This window comes from Megalobrama amblycephala, linkage group LG2 (genome assembly GCF_018812025.1).
Source record: "Megalobrama amblycephala isolate DHTTF-2021 linkage group LG2, ASM1881202v1, whole genome shotgun sequence".
NCBI lineage: Eukaryota > Metazoa > Chordata > Actinopteri > Cypriniformes > Xenocyprididae > Megalobrama > Megalobrama amblycephala.
This window is the reverse complement of record NC_063045.1, coordinates 17,635,570-17,657,983: the sequence shown is the minus strand read 5'-3', so window position 1 is coordinate 17,657,983 and position 22,414 is coordinate 17,635,570. Positions and strand designations below refer to the sequence as shown.

Here is a 22,414-nt window from a genome sequence, read left to right as displayed (position 1 = left end):
TATTAGCTTCTTGTTATTGAATCCTGCAGGATTTTTTCCTGCTGCTACGTGATGCTGCATATTATACAGTCCTCCCTCCACTGAGCCGCAGGATAGAGAGAGGGTGAAAAGGGATGAGGAAACAGGGAATGAGACGGGAAGCAGAAAGGATGGAAAATTTGACTGGCCCTCCACTTAAGTTCAGATTCAATGTGATATATCCTTACCTGTCATGTGCTTGAGCAAACCGCTCACTGCGTGAAAGTTTGTGTGTTTCCTGGCTCAATGTTGCATGTCTTCTATTTTTTCCCTGCTTCAATTGAAGGTTTTCCTAAATCATTGCTTTCTCAGGGGAAACCCATCACTCTCTTTCTGCCTCTCTCCCATCCAAACAGAGTAAGCCAGTGGCTCCCAACCTTTTTCCTCATACCTTTAACTGTCTTAACATTAAAAGCAGCACTTTTTATTCAATAGAAACACAACTAGTGTAGATATGAGAAAGATGCGCTTTTGAATCTGCAGTAAATGCATTTGAATTACACAACATTACCTTGCATCCAGTTTGGTTGTTGTTAACATATCAATTTACCTGTTTCATCTTTACTGAGAACCCTATTTTATTTTTCTCAGACAGGAGAGACATCCCTGTGTTTGTAGAATGGATTATTTGATTGCGGATATGAGAACTGGAAACCTCCAGGTTGTGAAACCCTTCACTAGACTATACTGTAGCTTTAAATGGTCTCAAACCTTAAAGGTGCCCTAGATTATGTTTTTAAAAGATGTAATATAAGTCTAAGGTGTCCCCTGAATGTGTCTGTGAAGTTTCAGCTCAAAATACCCCATAGATTTTTTTTAATTAATTTTTTTAACTGCCTATTTTGGGGCATCATTATAAACGCGCCGATTTTATGCTGCGGCCCCTTTAAATCCTGTGCTCTCCGCCCACAGAGCTCGCGCTTGCCTTAAACAGTGCCTTAACAAAGTTTACACAGCTAATATAACCCTCAAAATGGATCTTTACAAAGTGTTCGTCATGCATGCGGCATGCATGCGTCGGATTATGTGAGTATTGTATACTGTTATATTGTTTACTTCTGATTTTGAATGAGTTTGATAGTGCTCCGTGGCTAACGGCTAATGCTACACTGTTGGAGAGATTTATAAAGAATGAAGTTGTGTTTATGCATTATACAGACTGCAAGTGTTTAAAAATGAAAATAGCGACGGCTCTCTTGTCTCCGTGAATACAGTAATAACCGATGGTAACTTTAACCACATTTAACAGTACATTAGCAACATGCTAACGAAACATTTAGAAAGACAATTTACAAATATCACTAAAAATATCATGTTATCATGGATCATGTCAGTTATTATTGCTCCATCTGCCATTTTTCGCTATTGTTCTTGCTTGCTTACCTAGTCTGATGATTTGGTTGTGCACATCCAGACGTTATTACTGGCTGCCCTTGTCTAATGGCTTTTATAATGTTGGAAACGTGGGCTGGCATATGCAAATATTGGGGGCGTACACCCCAACTGTTACGTAACAGTCGGTGTTATGTTGAGATTCGCCTGTTCTTCGGAGGTCTTTTAAACAAATGAGATTTATATAAGGAGGAGGAAACAATGGAGTTTGAGACTCACTGTATGTCATTTCCATGTACTGAACTCTTGTTATTTAACTATGCCAAGATAAATTCAATTTTTCATTCAAGGGCACCTTTAAGACTTCCTTTTCTACTTGTCTCTCTTTTGCTTTTCTATCTTTCCTTGCCTCTGCTAATTGCTGCAAATTAAATTAGTCTCACTTGAACATTTTCATTGAGGTATTGTATTCAGAAGCCTGTTCTGCAGACAAAGACCATCTGAATTTCCATGCTGGTTTATGATGGGTAATACTGGTTTGCCAAAGTAAAATACCAGATACTAGGGAAGGCTACAAAAATAGCACAATTTTGTAAACCGGCAATGCAGGAGATGATTAAAAATCAATCCAGTTCATTCGTGGCAACTAGAGTAGAATGCATCTCAGACATCTGTGGCCTACACGTGACTGTTGTCCTGCTGTTCTCAGTAATTCTTCTTGGTTGGAGCGAATCAACTCAAAGTGATTAATGACCAGATGAGTCTGAGCTGAAGATGCCACTCTACCTCTTGAATTCTGCTTGACTTTGTAAACAGTCGCTATAAATTACTGCTGTTCTTTTGATGTCCACAAGCAGAGACCAAATAACCCAGTACTCTGATCGCTGCACTGTCACTTTTATCCAAGGGGAATTGCAGAATTGAAGAGGGATGTGGGGTCAGTTGCGCCTCTACTCAATTGTGAGATTGTTTGTAATTGCATAAAAAATTGGTCCCAGAACAGCTTGTTAGTTAAATTTTGTACTCAACAAATTTAGTTTTAATCAAAACATTGAAGTGTAGACAGAAGAGAAAGATTTTCAACTAATTACATTTTGGCCTATGTATGCAGTCGCATTACTTCAGATGCCATGGAATATATATATAATACAGTATATGGACTAATTTTATGGTTTTGGTTTTGGTTATGTTTTTTTTTTTTTTTTTTTTTTAAGCCTGGCAGAACATCACCGTTGACTTTCATTGCATAGAAGCAAACAGCTTAGACATTATACAAACCATCTCATCTCATGTTTCACGGGTTTGAAAAAATGGTTATAGTTTTGAATTACTTTATTTATATTTTTATTATAACGTTTTATTTTTTCATTTTCTGTTTTCAGTTTATATTGTATTTTAGTTTTAGTACTTTAGTTTTAGGGTACGATTACAGGGTATCCGCGGGGCAATAAAAAGCATTAAAAGTCATTAAATAGATTTTGTGAAAATTAAGGCCTTAAATGGCATTAAAAAGCATTAAATTTTATTCCTACATGCATTACATTTTGTTTTTGGATAGTTTTGAAGAAAAATAATTCTACCAGTTTATATTGAATATAGCCTTCATAATTAATAACTTTGATTTGCTGTCACAAAATATGTACATTGGTGTGATACACACATGGAACCAGTTTAGTAATTGCCTCCGGCCGCTGCAAAATTGTCGCGACGCCGTTTTGGACAGCGGCGGGCTGGGACCTGGAGATGGAAGGCTGCATCAGTTTTGCCAACTTAGACCCCAACTCTTCAGACCCCATTTGCGACTTTTTTCCAAGAAAACACGTTGTGATGAATGTCCTGCCGCTGCCGCAGGTGCACCTCTCTCTGCGTCTGCTGTTCAGTGAGTGGCTGAGAGGAGCAGCGCATTCAGTTGAAGCTGTGCGCTCTGTCAGAGAACAAATAAAATAGATACTATTGTTTCTAACCTGAGTGATTTTACGTGTACGTATAGCCAAAATCACAGCAACTGTCTTTATCTTATGTGTATGGTGATTTTGTCAGACAACATCTCGATTATAAATCAGGATTTTAGCCACTGGTTTAACATGTGGCTTGACATTAACGCTTGTCCATTAGTCTGGGATAAGTGGATTTTTGAAGGGGCAAATGAAAGAGAATTTTACTTGCCCGGCCGGACAAGGACCTGATTAAAACGTAAATACAAAACAAACAAAAAAACGCAAGAATGACTGATTGTATTACATTTAGTGTAAGTGGCGATCGATAGTGGATAATAATAACAGGCTGTATAATGTACTGACGGTAACAGATTAAAACGATTAAAAACGTGACATTGATTTCACAATTAACAATTAGTTAATATTAAGTCACTTACATTTTAGAAGGAACATTGACTGTTTTTGTTCTATTTTAGCAGTGAAAATAGTTTCAAACAAAGATCACAGCAGAACCATAGCGTAGCAGCACTCACCCTGCATCCCAATGTGCATACTATCTGCCCTAAATAGTATTGAATATTACTAATGTCACATACTATTTAGGATGGATAGAATGCACATTGAGATACAGGCTCAGCCTTGTTTTCGTTACTGAATGATTCAGCGTTTTGAACGAATCGGTTGAGTCAAAGATTCAATGACCCATTCATAAACAACTGCCTCATTCTTGAATTAATCAACCATTGGAATTAATCATTTGAATGAATGACTCACTTATTAAGATGGTTACTTGACGCCACCTACTGGTGGTTTAGTTTAATTTTTAAAAGTATCATTTCCCCCCCCAACATTTCTTACAATCCCATAACATTATTTAATGCAGTTGTAATTTTTTTATTGTAAATTTGTAAATGATTTAATTTGATTAACAGCCCTTTGTGTCTTATTCCAATTACATTTATTGATCGAATTTAAGAATTTAAAATGAAAGATGAATCATACATTTTACAAATCACACAAAGATTTCAGAAATCTATCACAAATATGCAGATTTAAATATGTCGAAGCTGCAATATTCTGAAAGGATATGCTTCAGAAATGTTTAATTTATATTTACACCACACAAAAAAAATGCTTTTTTTTTTTCGGACAAGCAACTGTTTTACACATACAAGTGAATGACAAGGCTTAATGTCGAGCCTCATTTCAGTCACCATTTCATATTGTCTGACAACAAAAACAGAAAAACACATCGATGAAACAATTTTATTGGGAATTTGGCTGTATTAAAATATGTTATTTGAGCAAAAAGGGTCGCAGCAGAGAAGCAAGCAAATGTAAAGGGCAATGACATGACAACAATGACATGTTGAATATTCTAATTGCCACATGACGTCATCTATCAACATTTAGCGACATATGTATATATATATATACAGTGGGTACGGAAAGTATTCAGACCCCCTTAAATGTTTCACTCTTTGTTATATTGTAGCCATTTGCTAAAATCATTTAAGTTCATTTTTTTTCCTCATTAATGTACACACAGCACCCCATATTGACAGATAAACACAGAATTGTTGACATTTTTGCAGATTTATTAAAAATGAAAAACTGAAATATCACATGGTCCTAAGTATTCAGACCCTTTGCTGTGACACTCATATATTTAACTCAGGTGCTGTCCATTTCTTCTGATCATCCTTGAGATGGTTCTACGCCTTCATTTGAGTCCAGCTGTGTTTGATTATACTGATTGGACTTGATTAGGAAAGCCACACACCTGTCTAATTTAATACACATCAAATCTAATTTATTGCTTTTTAATGGCAATTTTTTAAATTTTGAATGCCACATATATATATATGGCATTAAAAATTAAAAAAATTGCCATTAAAAAGCATTAAATTAGGTTTGATGAAACCAGCAGAAAACCTGGTTTACATGACAACGATGTACTAAAAATGGCAAAGTTTTTCCTTTGCTTTTTCATGTACAGATAACACATGATTATTGTGATTATTATTATTATTAGCATCATCATCATTGTTTGTTTATTATTGATCATTTAGATCACAAAAGAATTTGAATAATAATAATAGTTGTTAATAGTAGCTGTTTTAAGAACAATAATAACAGTTACTATTATTATAATTTAGTTGTTTTATAACAAAAATGAATTATTATTATTGTTGTTATTGACTATTTAGATAGATAGTAGTAAACTTCAACAACATTTATCTATATGTTGTTTTGCGATATAAATATCGATATTATGAATATAATGCAATTCATTGAAATTAATTCACATTATTATGATGATGTTTGTAAATAAATAAATAAAAATGTGGTGTCCCATAAAGTTTGCAAAACCTACACACACCTCGCAGCTTATTTCCTGCCCTAGTCTATTTGTTCTCTCTCTCTCACTCTGACTATTTTTCTGAATATTTTTTAAATTTTGAATGCCACATATATATATATGGCATTAAAAATTAAAAAAATTGCCATTAAAAAGCATTAAATTAGGTTTGATGAAACCAGCAGAAAACCTGGTTTACATGACAACGATGTACTAAAAATGGCAAAGTTTTTCCTTTGCTTTTTCATGTACAGATAACACATGTACAGACGACAATGTTGTCAAAACGATTTAGTAGTTTGCAATGTCAGTTTGTAAAGAAAAACTATGCGCCTATAGACTGAACATGTAATACGTACAACGTTTTCACAAATTTGCGTTTTTGGAGTTTACACGGAGACGATAAAGGTATCGTTTTCATAAACCTGCAGAAAGTTTTTCAAAAGCAGGCGCCCAAAAGAGTTTTCTTGTAAATGAACAGCCAAATGCATAAAAGGTTTTCTGTTTTTGTGTATAGTTTTTTTTATTTTAGTATTTTATGGTTGCCAAATTTAATTTGTTAAATGGTGTCATTTAAAAAGGTGTTTTTGTTAGTTTCCACTGTATCATAGTTTGTTTTCTAGTTTCAATTTATAGTGGTTTTTTACAGTATATATACATTTTTTTGCTTCCAAAGTTCATGTGGTAACTTTTTAATTATTATTATTATTATTATTATTATTATTATTTATGGCTTTCATTTTTTTCAGCACAGTCTACTGTTATTGCCATTTAGGCATTTTGTAAAGGTTTTGAGTTTTATAATATAAATGTATAATATTAATATTTGCCCTTGATTTAGTTTTGAAGTCATGAAAATGTATTTTAGTTTATTTTAAGTTTTTCCCAGTTGTATTTTTTATTTCAGATAATGAAAATGTTCTTATTTAATCTTCTTTAAAGATAAAAGTGCTTTACCGTCATTTACACAAGTAGGACCTGACATAATCATTCAATAACAGGCCAGTCATTGGATTTTCGGGTTTGAGTTGTTGTTCTCGGAATGTGTAAATCACGTTGTGATGGAGGAATCGTGTCATCGTGCATGATTGTATTAGTATCACTCTATAATTGGCTTTCTCTCGCTTCTGATAGTCACGACTGGCGCACTCACAAGTGTGACTGGCACCCCCCGCAAAGTCCTGGTCATATTTTTCTCAGTATGTGTTTGTTTCTGTTTTTTCCTGTGACTAAGAAAGCCAGTGAAAATAAAACCAAAAGGATGCGATACTCACAAAAACAGGCAAAATAAAGAGGACAGAACAGGAGGAGATAACGATCACAATGGTGCCACATCAAAGCCGTAATGAGACAGACGGCACCGCACGTTTCTGACTGACTGCATGCGATAATGCAGCTGTGGAGCAGGCAAGTTTTTTCTGCTGCGGGGGGTTAAGGGGGCTATTTTCAGGCCGGTTTGTTCAGTCAGTGGGTGGGCCTGGTTTTGACAACACTGATTTTGTTCTCATCGGCTGTCTGGTCTCACTGCTGGAATTACAAAAGGGAGCAAAATGAGAGAAGGCATGTGAAAGAAATATTACAGGAGTGAATTGGAGCGAACGGATGGGGGAGTAAAAGAATGAGTCAGGGGGATGAAAGGTAGTTGAATGGAAGAGGAAATGAGAGGAGGAAAGGAATGATAAAGAGCGAGAGGGCAGGTGATTAAAATGAAAAGATGGAGGTGAGGGGAAAGGAACATGGACTGGGGCCATAAAAGCAGGTGAATTTGGAGGAAATAGTCAGAGTGAGAGAGAGAGAACAAATAGACTAGGGCAGGAAATAAGCTGCGAGGTGTGTGTAGGTTTTGCAAACTTTATGGGACACCACATTTTTATTTATTTATTTACAAACATCATCATAATAATGTGAATTAATTTCAATGAATTGCATTATATTCATAATATCGATATTTATATCGCAAAACAACATATAGATAAATGTTGTTGAAGTTTACTACTATCTATCTAAATAGTCAATAACAACAATAATAATAATTCATTTTTGTTATAAAACAACTAAATTATAATAATAGTAACTGTTATTATTGTTCTTAAAACAGCTACTATTAACAACTATTATTATTATTCAAATTCTTTTGTGATCTAAATGATCAATAATAAACAAACAATGATGATGATGCTAATAATAATAATAATCATAATAATCATTGTTATTTTTCTTAAAAACAGCGTACTATTAACTATTATTATTATTATTCAAAGTTTTTTTTGTGATGGAAATAATCAATAATAAACACGATGATGACGATGCTAATAATAATAATCATTATTTTTCTTAAAATAACTACTATTAACAACTATTATTATTATTCAAAGTTTTTTGTGATCTAAATGGTCAATAATAAACAAAAATGATGATGATAATAATAATAATAATAATAATAATTGTTATTATTGTTTTTAAGAACAACTACTATTAACAACTATTATTATTATTATTATTAAAAGTTGTATGTGATGTAACTGTTCAATAATAATAATAATAATAGTTAATAGTATTTGTTTTTAAGAAAATTAATGACGATGATGATGATGATTATAATCATAATATTAATAGTTTTGTTGGAGGTTATAAAAATACAAGTAAAATAAATAAAATATTAGATTCTACATGAATTTAAATATATAATTTAATAAAATTAAATGCAATGTAATTATATTTAAACAATTTTATGTTTAATTTAATTTTATTTTGTATTTAATTATGTAAAAAATAGTTTGTTAATTTAGTTAAAAATTTTAAAAATAATTCAATTATTGTACCTGTTATATCAAATACATGTGAATTCATTACTATATATAAACTGCTTTATAAATTTACCATCTTCTACCTGTTGTATCACATACAGCTTATGATGATATGTAAACTCTGTTGGCATCGATGGTTCCACCTTCAACATCCATAGAATCTTTCCATTGTGCAAAAGGTTCTTTATAGTGGGAAAAAGGTCATCTTCAGATTATTAAAATATTTTTCACACTCAGAAAAAATGGTTCTGTACTTTGGGGATACAAAAATGGTTCTTCTATGGCATCAATGCGAAAACCCCTTTTAGAACCTTTTTTTTTTTTTGAGGAGAGAAGTGTGAAACGTGAGCCGGATCTGAGAGAAAGGTCATCACAGCGCTTCTGGCGATTGCAATTAGTTGTAATAGTTTAAGAATCATTACATGTTCACCAAAATAACTTTTGCAACCAGATTGTAGCTTGCCATAATTTGTTAGCATAACGTCTGAAATCTTGGCTGGTAATAGAAATGTTTTTCTCTCACTTACACTTTGAAAGTTAGAAGCACTAGATCTTACGAGACCTGATGATCAAAAGATTTTGTCTGAAATGTGAGAATTCTCACATAATGATTATATTTAGAAGAGAATTAATGTGATTCCTTCTACAAGATCAGAGAAAGTGTACACGGGCAAATGAGCGTGTGACTGAACAGATATTGCGTGCATTTGATTATTAACAGTTGGTGTTGGGTGGCCGCCCACACTCGATTATATGTACAGTAGTTTCTTCCATCTTTCATCAGTTGGTCATTTCAGGGCGGTGAGATTGCACACTGATTTCACATCATTAGCTCCCCACGGCCCTAACCCCCTCTCTCCCCTTAACTCCTCATCTACTGTGAAGAAAAATATTTTTTTCTCCTCCTCAAGCCTGGGGTGAAGACATGACATCAAATCCTGAGTATCTACAGTAACTGAATTTTAAAAGCATTTTGATGCTCGAAGAAAAAGTATTATTTGATTTTTGCAGTTATGCCAAATAAATAATTTTTTGTGCGGGATTGTTTTTTCCCTGCATCACAAAGTTCAGTAGCTCCTTATATTTATGTTTTATTCATGAGAATTTTGACTTTTTACTTGTAATAAAGTACAGAGGATTAGAAGCAAAGGTGAGGTCTTATACAATGTTTTTGGACTGTTGTTTTTTTGTGTCGAGATGCTAAGAAAAACACACAGTGTAACATTTCACGTTTCCCTGAATTTTTGCATTTTTCCATCTTTCAGTGTTGTCATGTGTAAATAATGTAAGTCCTCTGAGTAAATAATGTAAAATCTCTATGCTGTTTTCTTTAGATTTGTGCTCAAAGGAGTGTCGACCATTTGTGCATTGTGAAATACACCCATCACCCCTCTGGCCAAGCCGTCAATAATGCTGAGCATGTTTGCTTCTTAACCAGAGGGAGCGATCATTACGCTGAATAATTAGCATGCGAATCCACCTCACTCCACAGGGAGGAGAAGAAAAGGTGAAAGGTATGAAGAGAGATGTTAATTGATATACGTTCCACTCTCTTACAACTTACTTTTATAGGTTATCATGGAATAAGCGGCTAATTTAACATTCACAACGAGGGAGGAGTGATTCAACCAACCAATTAAAGGCTTCGCGAATGAATAGAGACCTCGGATAGGAGGATATGGCATATGGACCTAGTCTTGAAGCATCTTGTCTTGAGTGAAAAGCTCCCAGAGGAGGCGTTTTATGAAAAAGGTCACACGTAATAGGCTGTGTCGTGAGAACCGTGTGTGTATGTGTGTGTATCTTACCATTTAAGTGTGTATGTGAGTACCTCTGTTATAAAGTGTGATGGTAGATGATCTTTTGCACCCAGAAGGAAAAGTCTCTTGTTGTCACCCTCACTCAGTAATGGGCACCAGTGGGATCGGCAGACATGAACAGACAGGCAAAAATGGCTCAATTTAAAGGACATTTTTGTCACTCCATTGATGCTCAATGTCTAAGATGAAGTGATGCTCAGCTAAAAAAAAAAAAAAAAAAAAAAAAAAAAAGCGGGGGAGATGGAGATAAAGAATACAGTTAGGCAATATCTTTGGTGATTACAACCTGGCTCCAGGGCAGTACACATGGGTCTGGTCCTCAAAAAGCTATCCCACTGTGCTTCTGCTTCCCTTCTTCATTAATGTGGATGTATGGGCAGGGAGCCAGAGGAATAGGGTATTTCAGGAAAGTCGATGAGGTTCTAAATGCTTTGATTTCCCTTTTGGGAACGAGACATAAATGCTTAGCCGTGTCCAGTGTGGGTGAAACTACTTTGAAACTAGCTTTTCAAGCTGTAAGTTACTCATTAAGCTACAGCCAAGTTGACCTTTTAAAAATATTTAGCTACATTAGCTACATTATGCTATGCTGCAACTGGTAGCTTACTAAAAACTACATCTCCATTTACTAACATGGTCAACAGTAGTTTCACCAAACAGCATAAACTGTAGGGCATTGACCTTACTGCTAAAACAAACCTTTTCTATAGCCATTTATTACATTTTTAGGAGACATTTTAGAAGAGTGTGCTTGATTATTACCTTGTTTGGCTAATGCTGTTAGCGCAATAGGCTATGTTGTGATCGAAAACTGTGATATAGCATTTTGTCAGACTTTGGTCAATAGTTGCTATAACACCAAACAGCATCAGTGCCAACAGCTTATGCTTCGTGTCTGTCTCTAGCTATTTATTGCATTTTTAGAAGACATTTTAGGAGAGTGTGCATTTGATTATTACCTCAGGTTGTTTGGCTAATGCTGTTAGCACAACACATTTTGAAATTGCGTTTTGTCATACTTTGGCTAAAGGCACACCTTAAGAAAAATGTGCTTTTCACTTCTACCATATGTATGATTGCAGAAAAAAATAGCTGTTTTTATTGAACACTGATTAAGGAACAGATTTTGTGTGAAAATAAACCATAAAAGTGGTTTGGTTTGTTTAAAATTCTTATAAATGTATGAGGTGGCAAGGTGGGCCTTTTACCCCACCACAAATACTTAAAATAATAATAAAAAAATACTGAAAATAGTAATAAAATAATGTTTTTAATAATGTCTAAGTTAATTGTTCAAAGCAACCACTTTAGCAAAGTTTGTACTTTTTTCGGTTTATTTTGATGAATAAAATAATTCATTTTTGTTCAATAAATATATACAGTACGGAAGAGGATTATGGCCAAGCAATAATAAAAAAAATAAAACCATCTCGAGATTAAAGTTGTTAAATTTCGAGAAAAAAACTCGTTAAATTTTAAGAAAAATGTTGAGATAAAATGTTGATTTTAAAGTCAATAAATTATGAAAAAAAGTCGTTAAATTACGAGAACAAATTCGTTAAATTATGAGAAAAATGACGTTAAATTTCAAGAAAAAAGTTGAGATAAAATGTTGAAAAAAAACTTGTTTTATCTCGACTTTTTTCTCGAAATTTAATGAGTTTTTTCTCGTAATTTAAAGAGTTTATTCTCAACATTTTATCTCAACTTTTTTCTCGAAATTTAATGAGTTTATTCTCAACATTTTATCTCGACTTTTTTCTCGAAATTTAACGTCATTTTTCTCATAATTTAACGAATTTGTTCTCATAATTTAATGACTTTTTTCTCGTAATTTAATGACTTTATTCTCAACATTTTATCTCGACTTTTTTCTCAATTTAACATGTTTTTTCTCGTAATTTTTAACGAGTTTATTCTCAACATTTTATCTCGACTTTTTTCTCGAAATTTAACGAGTTTTTTCTCGTAATTTAAAGAGTTTATTCTCAACATTTTATCTCGACTTTTTTCTCGAAATTTAACATCATTTTTCTCATAATTTAAATAAAATTGGTTCTCGTAATTTAATGACTTTTTTCTCGTTATTTAATGACTTTATTCTCAACATTTTATCTCGACCTTTTCCTCGAAATTTAACGTGTTTTTTCTCGTAATTTAAAGAGTTTATTCTCAACATTTTATCTCGACTTTTTTTCTCGAAATTTAAAGAGTTTATTCCTGTAATTTAACGAGATTATTCTCAACATTTTATCTCGACTTTTTCTCGAAATTTAACAACAATATTATTATATTATATTATTATATTATTACAATTTAAAATAATGGTATTCTATTATTAAAATATAATGCATTTCTATGATACAAAGTGTCTGAACAGTTATGTTACCTCTATGGCATTTCATATAGGCTTTTAGATTAAAAGCATGCACATTTGGAGAAATATTGATGGATTCTCATGTTTATGTCAATTTTCTATACAGAGGAGTAATATTTATTCAATATTTATTGTTATCACTATGAACGCTGGATACTGTGTTTACAATTCATACTTGCAGCCGGAGGGCGCTCTGTACACTTTTAGTCCACAAATGCCAATGCTAAAGAAGAATAGGCAATCCAGGAAATAACTGAACTAACAGAGGCCAGAGATCGCTAACTATGGCTATTCAAAACACTTTTCAAGACAATAAATACACGATTTAGACGATGTATGCATGTATTGACTGAATTTGCCTCTGAATAGCGCTGGCTCCGTGGGCGTGGCCGCATTAGCGGATAATGAGCTGAATCACGGACTTCTGACATGGCTCTCTTTTCATACAGATTACATAAACACATAATGTTTGTTTTCGATTTGACTTGTACGATTTAAAACCTGACATTTCAACGTTTCTTTAGACATATATGTCATTTTTTTTGTCATTATTCATAAGTTACAGTTCATTTTCTGAGAACTATCAGATTGGAGTTCGTTCAGAGGGAGACGAGAGATCACGCATCATGTTAGTTTTCTTTATTTTACAAAAAGCACAACATTTTGTTTTTACTCTGAGTGTACACAAATGAAAGAAGATATTCCACAGGTTAAAATGGTGTATAACTCTTAACTGTATGTGCAACATTGACAGAGTATTTTGAGTCTCTTTCACACTAGTTAGAAAAAAACGCGGTGATCACGCCGGCGTGACCGCCGACCCGAGGGAGTTAATCTCGAGATGGTTTTATTTTTTTATTATTGCTTGGCCCTAATCCTCTTCCGTAATACAGAGCCCTGCACATGACATGCAGGAAAAAACATATAGTAGGCTAAATTGTGCATGCACTTTACTAAGTCGTTTCCTCGTTTTATCAAATTGTGTGCACGATTTACTTAGTAAAGCATGTGCACGATTAACTTTTTTTTCTGCATGTCATGTGCGGGGCTCCGTAAATATACTGTCATTAAAATATGTTCATTTAAAAAATACAGAAAGAGTAAAGATTCTGAAAGCACTGAATGAGATCCCATAATAAATTAATGTAGCTTTACAGTAACAAACAAATCTATCAACGTGTCAACGTGACTGCAGTGGTTCAACCTTAATTTTATGAAGTGACGACAACACTTTTGGTGTGCAAAAACTAAACAAAAAAAAAATAACGAATTTATTCAACAATATCTTCTCTTCTTCAGGTTCTACATCAGAACGCAGACTCATTATTGGCCGGCTCCTGCGTCAGCATGTATCAGCATGCTCACATGTGCTTTGCCCAATACTGAGCCGGCATTCGTATGTAAACACAAAAGCCTGCATTGTGCTTACTGTGTCACCTGAGTAAGGATAATGACAGGGAAATCTTCGGAACACAAATGGAGATCTTTTTGATGAAATCTGAGAGCTTTCTGTCCCTCCATAGACAGCTATGCAACTGAAACTTTGACACTTCAAAAAGTTCATAAAGAGATAGTAAAACTAATTTATATGAATTGAGTGGTTTAGTCCAAATAATCTGAAGGGACTCTGAAAGGATATCACTTTTTACGATGAACAGATTTAAATTAGGCTTTTACTCACATAAACATTGATCAGCGAACATAAACAGAAGCTCAACAGAACCCGAATGACGCACGTGAACAAACCTCTTCCAGAAGCTCAAACTTGCTGCGTAACACACGAGAATGAACCTCATTGGTTCTCGCTTGAGTCAAGCAAACATGCTTAAGCTTTCATTTACCACAGATGTGTGAGTTGATGAATGTTTATATGTGAATATACTGTAATGCTACTAAAAACTGTAGTTACTGTAACACCTATTTAACAGTGTTAGCATAGATGTCAAATGTGGGATAGGACCTTTTCCAAACACTAGCCTTGTTGTGATTTTATAGCCTTAGATTTTAGGTGTGAAATTTGCTATGTTGGAAAATCAGCTTGAGAGAATAACCTCCAAACAGGATGATTGATTCAGTGTGAACATGAATGAGAAAAGTATTGTTATTTTTCGTTAAGGACCACTGAGTAATAACGAACGTACTTCAGGACTGTATTTCACCAGTTGTGGTCTAATTCAGTCTTTGTTCACGTTCCTTTCAAGCATTGAATCGCAATGATTAGCTCAGGTTGGCTCTGTCATGGGTGAAGAACATTTAATTCGGCGAGTTGTTGCTATCGCCATTTTAAAAACTTGCCACTGGCTCTTTTGGAGAATATTCATGTAATTGAGCATATTGACATAGCCTAATACAAGAAAATTAGTATGTGTACTTGGTTTTAGGAGGCAGCTTACATTTTACTTTGCCTTAATTTCTTTTTAATGATGCTACAGCTAATCATGTTTAAAAACATTTCAGTTTGTGGCCACAAACTTACTCTAACAGCAAGTTCAATGACACTCGCTAATATGTTTAAGCTAGTTGTGTTGATGTTAGCTATCAGATAGGCCTATTAACACATTACAGATTAACACAACATTACGGAGTCTAGGTATCTTTTCAGTCATGCTTTAGGGTGTTTGATATGCAAGTGAGCGTCTTGGGTTAAAGGATGTTCACAGGAAGTGGGACGGATAAGGTGATGTTCTGAAACACCTTCTTCATCTGTACTGAATGTAGTATGTGTGTGGCGGTATGGATGTGTGTGACATTTGATACAGCTGGGGCCAATTACTTGTCTTGTGGCTAAACCTGGACCATGCCTGATTACCTCCTAATCTCATACACACACATCAGCAGCAGTAAAACACCTAAGCTTACACACACACACACACACACACACACACACACACACACACACACACACACACACACACACACACACACACACACACACACGTACACCTACACACTTCTTATCCCTATCTCTGTGGTCATTTTATCTTTCTCACACTGTTCTAAATCCTGTGGAATAATGTAATGAGGAGCTTTAAGTATTTTTCTTTTTTTTAAGGAGATTGAGAAAGTTAATCTCTGTTATTTGTGACGGTTTACTTAGATGTAGTTTAGGGACATTCTACAGTATTGTTCCAAATATAATACAATGTTTTTTTTTTTTTCTTAGAAAAACATCCCAAAAAATGGGTTCATCTTATATTCAGGGTCTGGACTTTTACATATCATTAATACACCCGCAACAGTAGGTGGCGCCACATATACGCATAAAAGCCTGCATCTTAGGGGCCGTTCACACAGAATGCGTTTTTCCATTCCAATTTGCTACTTTTCCATTGTTTTTCTATGTAAACACGCGGTAGACGGACATGCAAAACTGTTGTGCTCGCGTCTTGCGTCTTTTGCAGTATCTCGCGCATGACATGGCATTCGAAAAATTTGGCGCTCAAGTTAAAATCAAGTTTTTTCTCTATTCCACTGCCCGCGTCTCGCGTTTTTGCTTTGAAAAAGCTTTCTGTACGAACAAGCCCTAAAAGCCACATGACTTATTTTCTGAATAATACAGTATACAGTCCTTAATTGGAAACAAATGATTCTAAATAATAGACATACAATTAAATATATAATATAATATAATATAATATAATATAATATAATATAATATAATATAATATAATATATATATAATATAATATAATATAATATAATATTTTCATATTGATATTGATTTTTGAATCATCAAAGTTTCAATTTCGCAGAGGGACAGAAAGTGATGAGATTAAATAGAGAGCACATGGAGACATCTGATTAAGTCTTTTCCTTAGATGTTTCTCCTGAGGAAAAAGACTATTTTAATCTCAAAAATATCTCCCCAAAGTGTCAGAAAATATCTCAGTAATAATGTGCTCTGATTGGACAGAAGTATGCAACCAAAAGTCAGAGATTTAGATATGAACTCTATTCTCGCCTGATAATCAGAGACCAAATTATCTGAGCCATGAAGGTAAAGATCTTCATAAAATCTGAGCAGCCTCTGAGCAACAAAAGCCTTCCCAGCTTTCAGTGGAATTTAATTGCAGTCCAGTAGGTGAGGTTGCACCAAGCTCACGGTAGGTTCGTTCTGCAGTCGTCAGCAGTGCTCCACTGTCAGGCTTCCTTACAATTACCATGCATTGTAGTGGTCTTAAAACCGCGCAGCTGGATATCCAACCACTGCTTAATAAGACACAAAAGCCAGTGCCCGTTCTCCCTGCATATCTCTTTCACACAACATAACAAGCTGCGGTTAATGAATGCAACAATGCAGGTTTATGATGCGTCGAGCAGGGCTTGTCAGCCAGACAGCGAGATTTGTTCCATTTTATGCCGTGCTTAATCATTTTAAACCAGAGGCCGCGGAGATGCTTGACTGGATGCGGAACAACGGCTGTCTGCCGCTTGCACGGCAGTTCAGATTCGGTTCATGGCGCACAGACTGCAGGCTGGTATGGTGCTGTCTTTATGAGCACTCAGACATGATTCAATTTCACCCCCTAAATATATGCATAATTATGTAGGTGGACTTGTTTTTAGACTGAAGACTGAAGGACCGTTCACACTGGTAGCCATTTTCAGTGACAAAGTGACTGGAAGTCAATCATTTTCAGGGAGAGTTGGCAAGTTGCAGTGACAGTTGGCTATGTGACAAAGTTGAGTTCAGCTTTATGCAAACGAGCATCATAAACATGTAAAGGTACCGTAATCGTTTTCAATCCTTCAAAATGTTCAAGGTGTCCGAATACATTTTGGTTTGACTGTAAGCGCTGTCTCTCTCAAGAAGTTATAAACCCTTATTTTGGTTAAATCTGCACAGAAAAATAATTTATTTATATTTTTAATAATTAAAAATATAAAAAGAAACATTTCTTTGAATAATTAATTAAAAATTACATTTTAAAAAATATATATAATTGCCCAAAATAACATGTTCTCCAACCAATACACCTATATAGGTCTTTTGCGCCCCTATCGACAACAGGACACTTTCATTTTAATTCATGAAATACGACCCATAGGAGCGTTTGCTAAAGTTGCGCCCCTATCGACAACAGGACACTTTCATTTTAATGCATTGCTCCCTTTCATCTGCGTCATATTTTGGGTTTCGGGTTTCAATTGGCAGAGCATTGCAATATACTACAATATGTATATTGCAATGTGGATACTGATATCATGTGATCATGGGTTCGATCCCAGAGAACACATGTGCTCATAAAGTGTATATGCATAAATCATGCAATAAATGCTATAAATCACTAAGGGTAGGTTTAGGGGTGGTGTGGGTGTAGTCGTTAATAAAAAAATGAGTTTTGCTAAATGGAAATAAGACAAATGGTGTAAGAAGTCCACACATTGCATTTAAAAGAACACCCATTTTGATTGGTAACGACAGACATGCGTCATTTCATGACGACAGATGTAACACGACACTATCATTATTTTTATGCCAGCTAGAAGGCGCATGACTTCAAAACGTAAATATAGGTCGTAATAAGGTGCTTGAAAAATGACCTATAGGGTAGTTTTTTTTGGAGGACAGTCTGCAAAATAACATCACTATCACCATAAGTGATTAAACAACAACAAGGGGGATGTGGTCCACTAGAGCACTCTCTAGTGCGCACGGACTTTGAAAGGTTCGCGCGCTGAACTGTGCACGTGATAGACGAAACTGACAATGATTTTATATTTTTTAAACAAATGAAAGGCAATGCGGATAAACATTCACAGCCACGATGTACAGAACAATCTCAAAGATATAGAAGAAAATGAATAAAAACATTTTGGATCAATAAACTTTATAATATATATAGGCTATATATATATATATTAATAACTGCAGAAAGGCCACACTGCAGATATACATTTCATATGTCGGCAAATCAAATTACATCGGTTAAATTGTCTGTGCGAGCAAGCTTTAACTAATCTACAGCGCAACAGTGATGCACCAAAAACCATAATAACCAAATATATAATTTTTTTTTTTTATTTTTATCAAACATTAATTTACAGAATTGAATTAGAACAGAATATACTGTTCTAATAAATAAAAATAGTCTAATTAAAAAAAAAGCAAAATGCCTGAAGTGCAGGGGAACATATATTCAAAACACAAGCCAGAAATAGTTAAATTAAATAACCCAGAGTGATCAATAAATAAATTAAAATTAAAGAAATTATTAAAATAACAAAATTATAGCTAGAATTGTCAACTTGTCGTTTTAACTGAGACAATAAACGCTAAACTGGAGTGGCAGTCTTTAGCTAAACATTAACAGCATCCAAAAATCAAATTACAAGTGGCTGAAATAGTTTGAAATCACTTGTAGCTACCCTACCTGATTGAGAGACAAAAATCCAGTCTTTCACGCGATCTGCCTGTGTCCGTTGAGTCTTTTCAAATAGCGCGCTATAGTCAGCTCGTTGGCCGGCAGAAGTGCGCCGCAGTGTTTGTCGTTGAGTTGTATAGGACATGAGCTGTTGGCACAACTTGCATCATACGTTTTTTTGATCATATTTTACCATTTCAAAGTGCATCCAATTGTATACTTTATCCCAGACATTGTTGAAGATTTAATCTCTGCCGTAAAGATGCTCATCTGCCGGTCACGGATCATGGAAGTGAAACTTAAATCGGTCACAGGTTGTATTTATTCACGCACATTAAACATATTTATTAAAAGCTTCTTTCTTTTCACATTTTTATTTATAGTATTAACATAATAGGCTGTATATTAACCTATTGGGAAAGAACCGGTATGTCTATGTAAAATCAGATTGAGCGCACCCATATCTCGTCTCATAACACCTCTGCGACGATTCGACTGTGGGATTGGTAGTCGAATCAGGCTCCTCCTATCGAAGATTCAAATCTTCGACTATTCAGGGTCACCCCTAGTAGACTGTCTTCTTAATATCTGCCAATAGCCCTGATATACTGAAAAAAATTGCAAAATCGAAGAACGAACAAAATCAGGCCAAAGCAAAGTTTGTTTGGAGTTCATTTCAGGAGTTTGAAACAGCTTGCCAAAGCGAACTTTCCAGAAAATTTCACTCTGGCTTGTAAACGCCTTTGAACTATCATTGGTCTGTGGTGATTACATAATATGTAGGTGTGGCTCTGAGGCTCCGCCTTCTTTGACATGGAAATATTCTGTAGGTAATCTGTTCAGTCTGTTGAGATTCAACATCTGTGAGTGAAAACATGAACACTGGAGATCTGCGTTATAGTAGAAACTGAAGTTGTAATTGAAAGAGACTCTGACACTGTTTTTCATGTTTAATACTGTCAAGCTGTTTGCTTTTAAACAATCTATTGTATGAAGTGCTATATAAATAAGCATGATGTGACTTTACTTGCAGAGCTGGTGCAAACATCCACAGCTCTATGATCAGATGCTTTCTTAACTGCTGTTTTCTCATCATCTTTGTGGGCGTGTCGGGGTTTTTGCTAACAGTACACCGCTGGTCAAATATTTAAAAACTTATTTTTACCCCAAGCAAAGAACAGAAAAGAACTTCGCCGTGAGAATATCGGGGCCTTAACACTTTATTTTGATGGTCCCCCAACAGTAATTCTACTGAAGTTACCTTTCAAGTACATGTCAACTTAACTTTAACCAACGCAAACCAAACAGTCTAATACTCTGGGAGTCAGTCAACATGTTGTTGAAAAGTTACTTATAGTTAGCAGAATGTCTAAAGAGGAATATTGAAATAAAGTGTACCAAAATGAATCCATTATATCACTAGCACATAATTTATGATTACAGTAGTGTCAGTTTTCTCTGCTGTCTCTCTTGCATTCCTTCCATCCATCTCTCTTTATCGCAGGTCAAAGCAAATAATTATTTTTTATAGAGGCAATCTGCCAGGGCACTGATTTAGTTACCAAGCAACATGGCGATTCGAGTTGGTGTATTTTGCTTAAATTAGAGGCCACTGACTAGACAGTTAACGAGATGAATGGCTGTAATGGAAAGCTTAAGCATTACATTCTTGTTTCATTCTACAACGCGCTCATTACAACAGTGACCCATGGCGGAGTCTATTAAAACGAAGCAGTCAAGTTCAGGCGTAGTGTGTGTATTTGCAAACCGCAAAGTCCTTGTTTTCTGGTCTCCCTGGTCTTGGTATTTTGTCAGAATGCGTTTATATTTGATTCATGATCGTTTCAGGATCGGGCCTCATTAGGGTGTAATTGGGAATTCCTTGCAAAGTACAGTTTGAAAGGAAAAAGGAAAACAGAATAATTTGCAGCTCCCAGATGGCACAAATGAAGTGGCTGATTTTAGAGATGGCGAGAGGTGGGTTAGTGAGAAGGTCTCAGTAGGAACTCAAACCCTTTTTTTTTCAAATTCTTCTAAGACCACATTATTTTAGCTGTACTATCAACTTTGATTTTTAAAGCTACTTTCTATTCTTATTTCTCCTAAGGAGTTTTAGAAGAAACATCTAAAGCAATGCTGATGCTTAATGGGGTCAAATACATTTTATTATTTTATTTTTAATTGAATTCAGTTTTGTGCTAAGCACATTCCTACTTTATTTTTCACAGCGATTTTCACTCAAATTTTTCCAGCTGCTTTTAAGATTTCTGTTACAACCTCTTTTGCAAAGCTATAATAGATTTTGACAAATTCACAGAACAACCTGAACCAAAATGTGTTGTTCAAACTGTTACGACCATAATGAAATGATCAGGAACCTTGATAAATAAATAATTTCAACCAGTAGTTTCTAACTTTGTGATCCATAGGAAAGATATGCAGAGATGTAGGTGCTACACACAGACCAGCAAGAGCATTAATACGGTTTTGTAAACTTTTGCAAATCTTTTAAATGCTTTTGTTTTGTTTTGATTTTTTTGTTTTATTGTTTTTTTTGTTTGCTTCATTTAGGTTTGTTTTGTTTATTTTTTTATTTTGTTGTGTGTGTGTGTTTGTTGTTTTGTGTTTCATTTAGTTTGTTTTTGGTTTTTTTTGTGTTTTGTTTTATTTTATTTTTTTGTTGTTGTATTTGTTTTTTGTTTAGGAATACAAGCTTCTATCCAACCTTTTTTGTTTCTGAAGTTTTTGATCACCCATTGATATATAATTGCAAACGGATGTTTGTTTATCTATCTGACATGACAAAGTTGCATGTTGCATGTTCAACATTTTTTGTTTCATTGAGTCAAGAAACACTCTTTTTGATCTGAAAGTTACAGTATACTTATAGTACCCGAAGTTCTTTTTTATCTCAGAAAACCAAGAAAAAAATGATGCGGGCATGATATGACCTCTTTAAATCAGTTATAACTGCCCTGAGCTAAGAAAGAAGAACTTCTGAGCAAAAAAATGTTTTACATCTTTGAATCTGTTGAATATGTGGCCCAGTGCTTGTTTAGACCTTTATGTGCCTCGTTCTCTGTTCCTGCCTGTCAGTGAAAGAGCGGTTCTTGGGAGGGTAGGTGGCTGGAGCTGTGCCAGTCACGACTGGAAGGAGGGAAGGAGGAGAGAGGGAGCGATAGATAAGACGAGGAAGGAAAGAGCAAGGCTCCTTACATTGCACTCCCTCTACTCTGCTGATGCATAGAAAATGGTGGGTTGACGCACACACCACCTCACACAGTGTGAGATAAGCTTGCATTGACTCATTATAAAGCAACAAGACCACACATTGAAGGGAAGAATTGTTGAATTCTGTGAAATGGATTTTAATGAAATAGACCAGTGTTGTTACTT

The 22,414-nt window shown here is 34.8% G+C and overlaps 1 protein-coding gene across 1 annotated transcript in view; it reads left to right on the top strand.

The window, feature by feature from the left end:
- The window catches only part of elfn2a (extracellular leucine-rich repeat and fibronectin type III domain containing 2a), a 142,107-nt gene that overhangs the window by 63,604 nt on the left and 56,089 nt on the right, over positions 1 to 22,414 (top strand). The window contains exon 3 of the mRNA XM_048163838.1: positions 22,115 to 22,271. The gene's annotated coding sequence lies outside the window, so the exon portion shown is untranslated. The remainder of the gene's footprint in view (positions 1 to 22,114; positions 22,272 to 22,414) is intronic.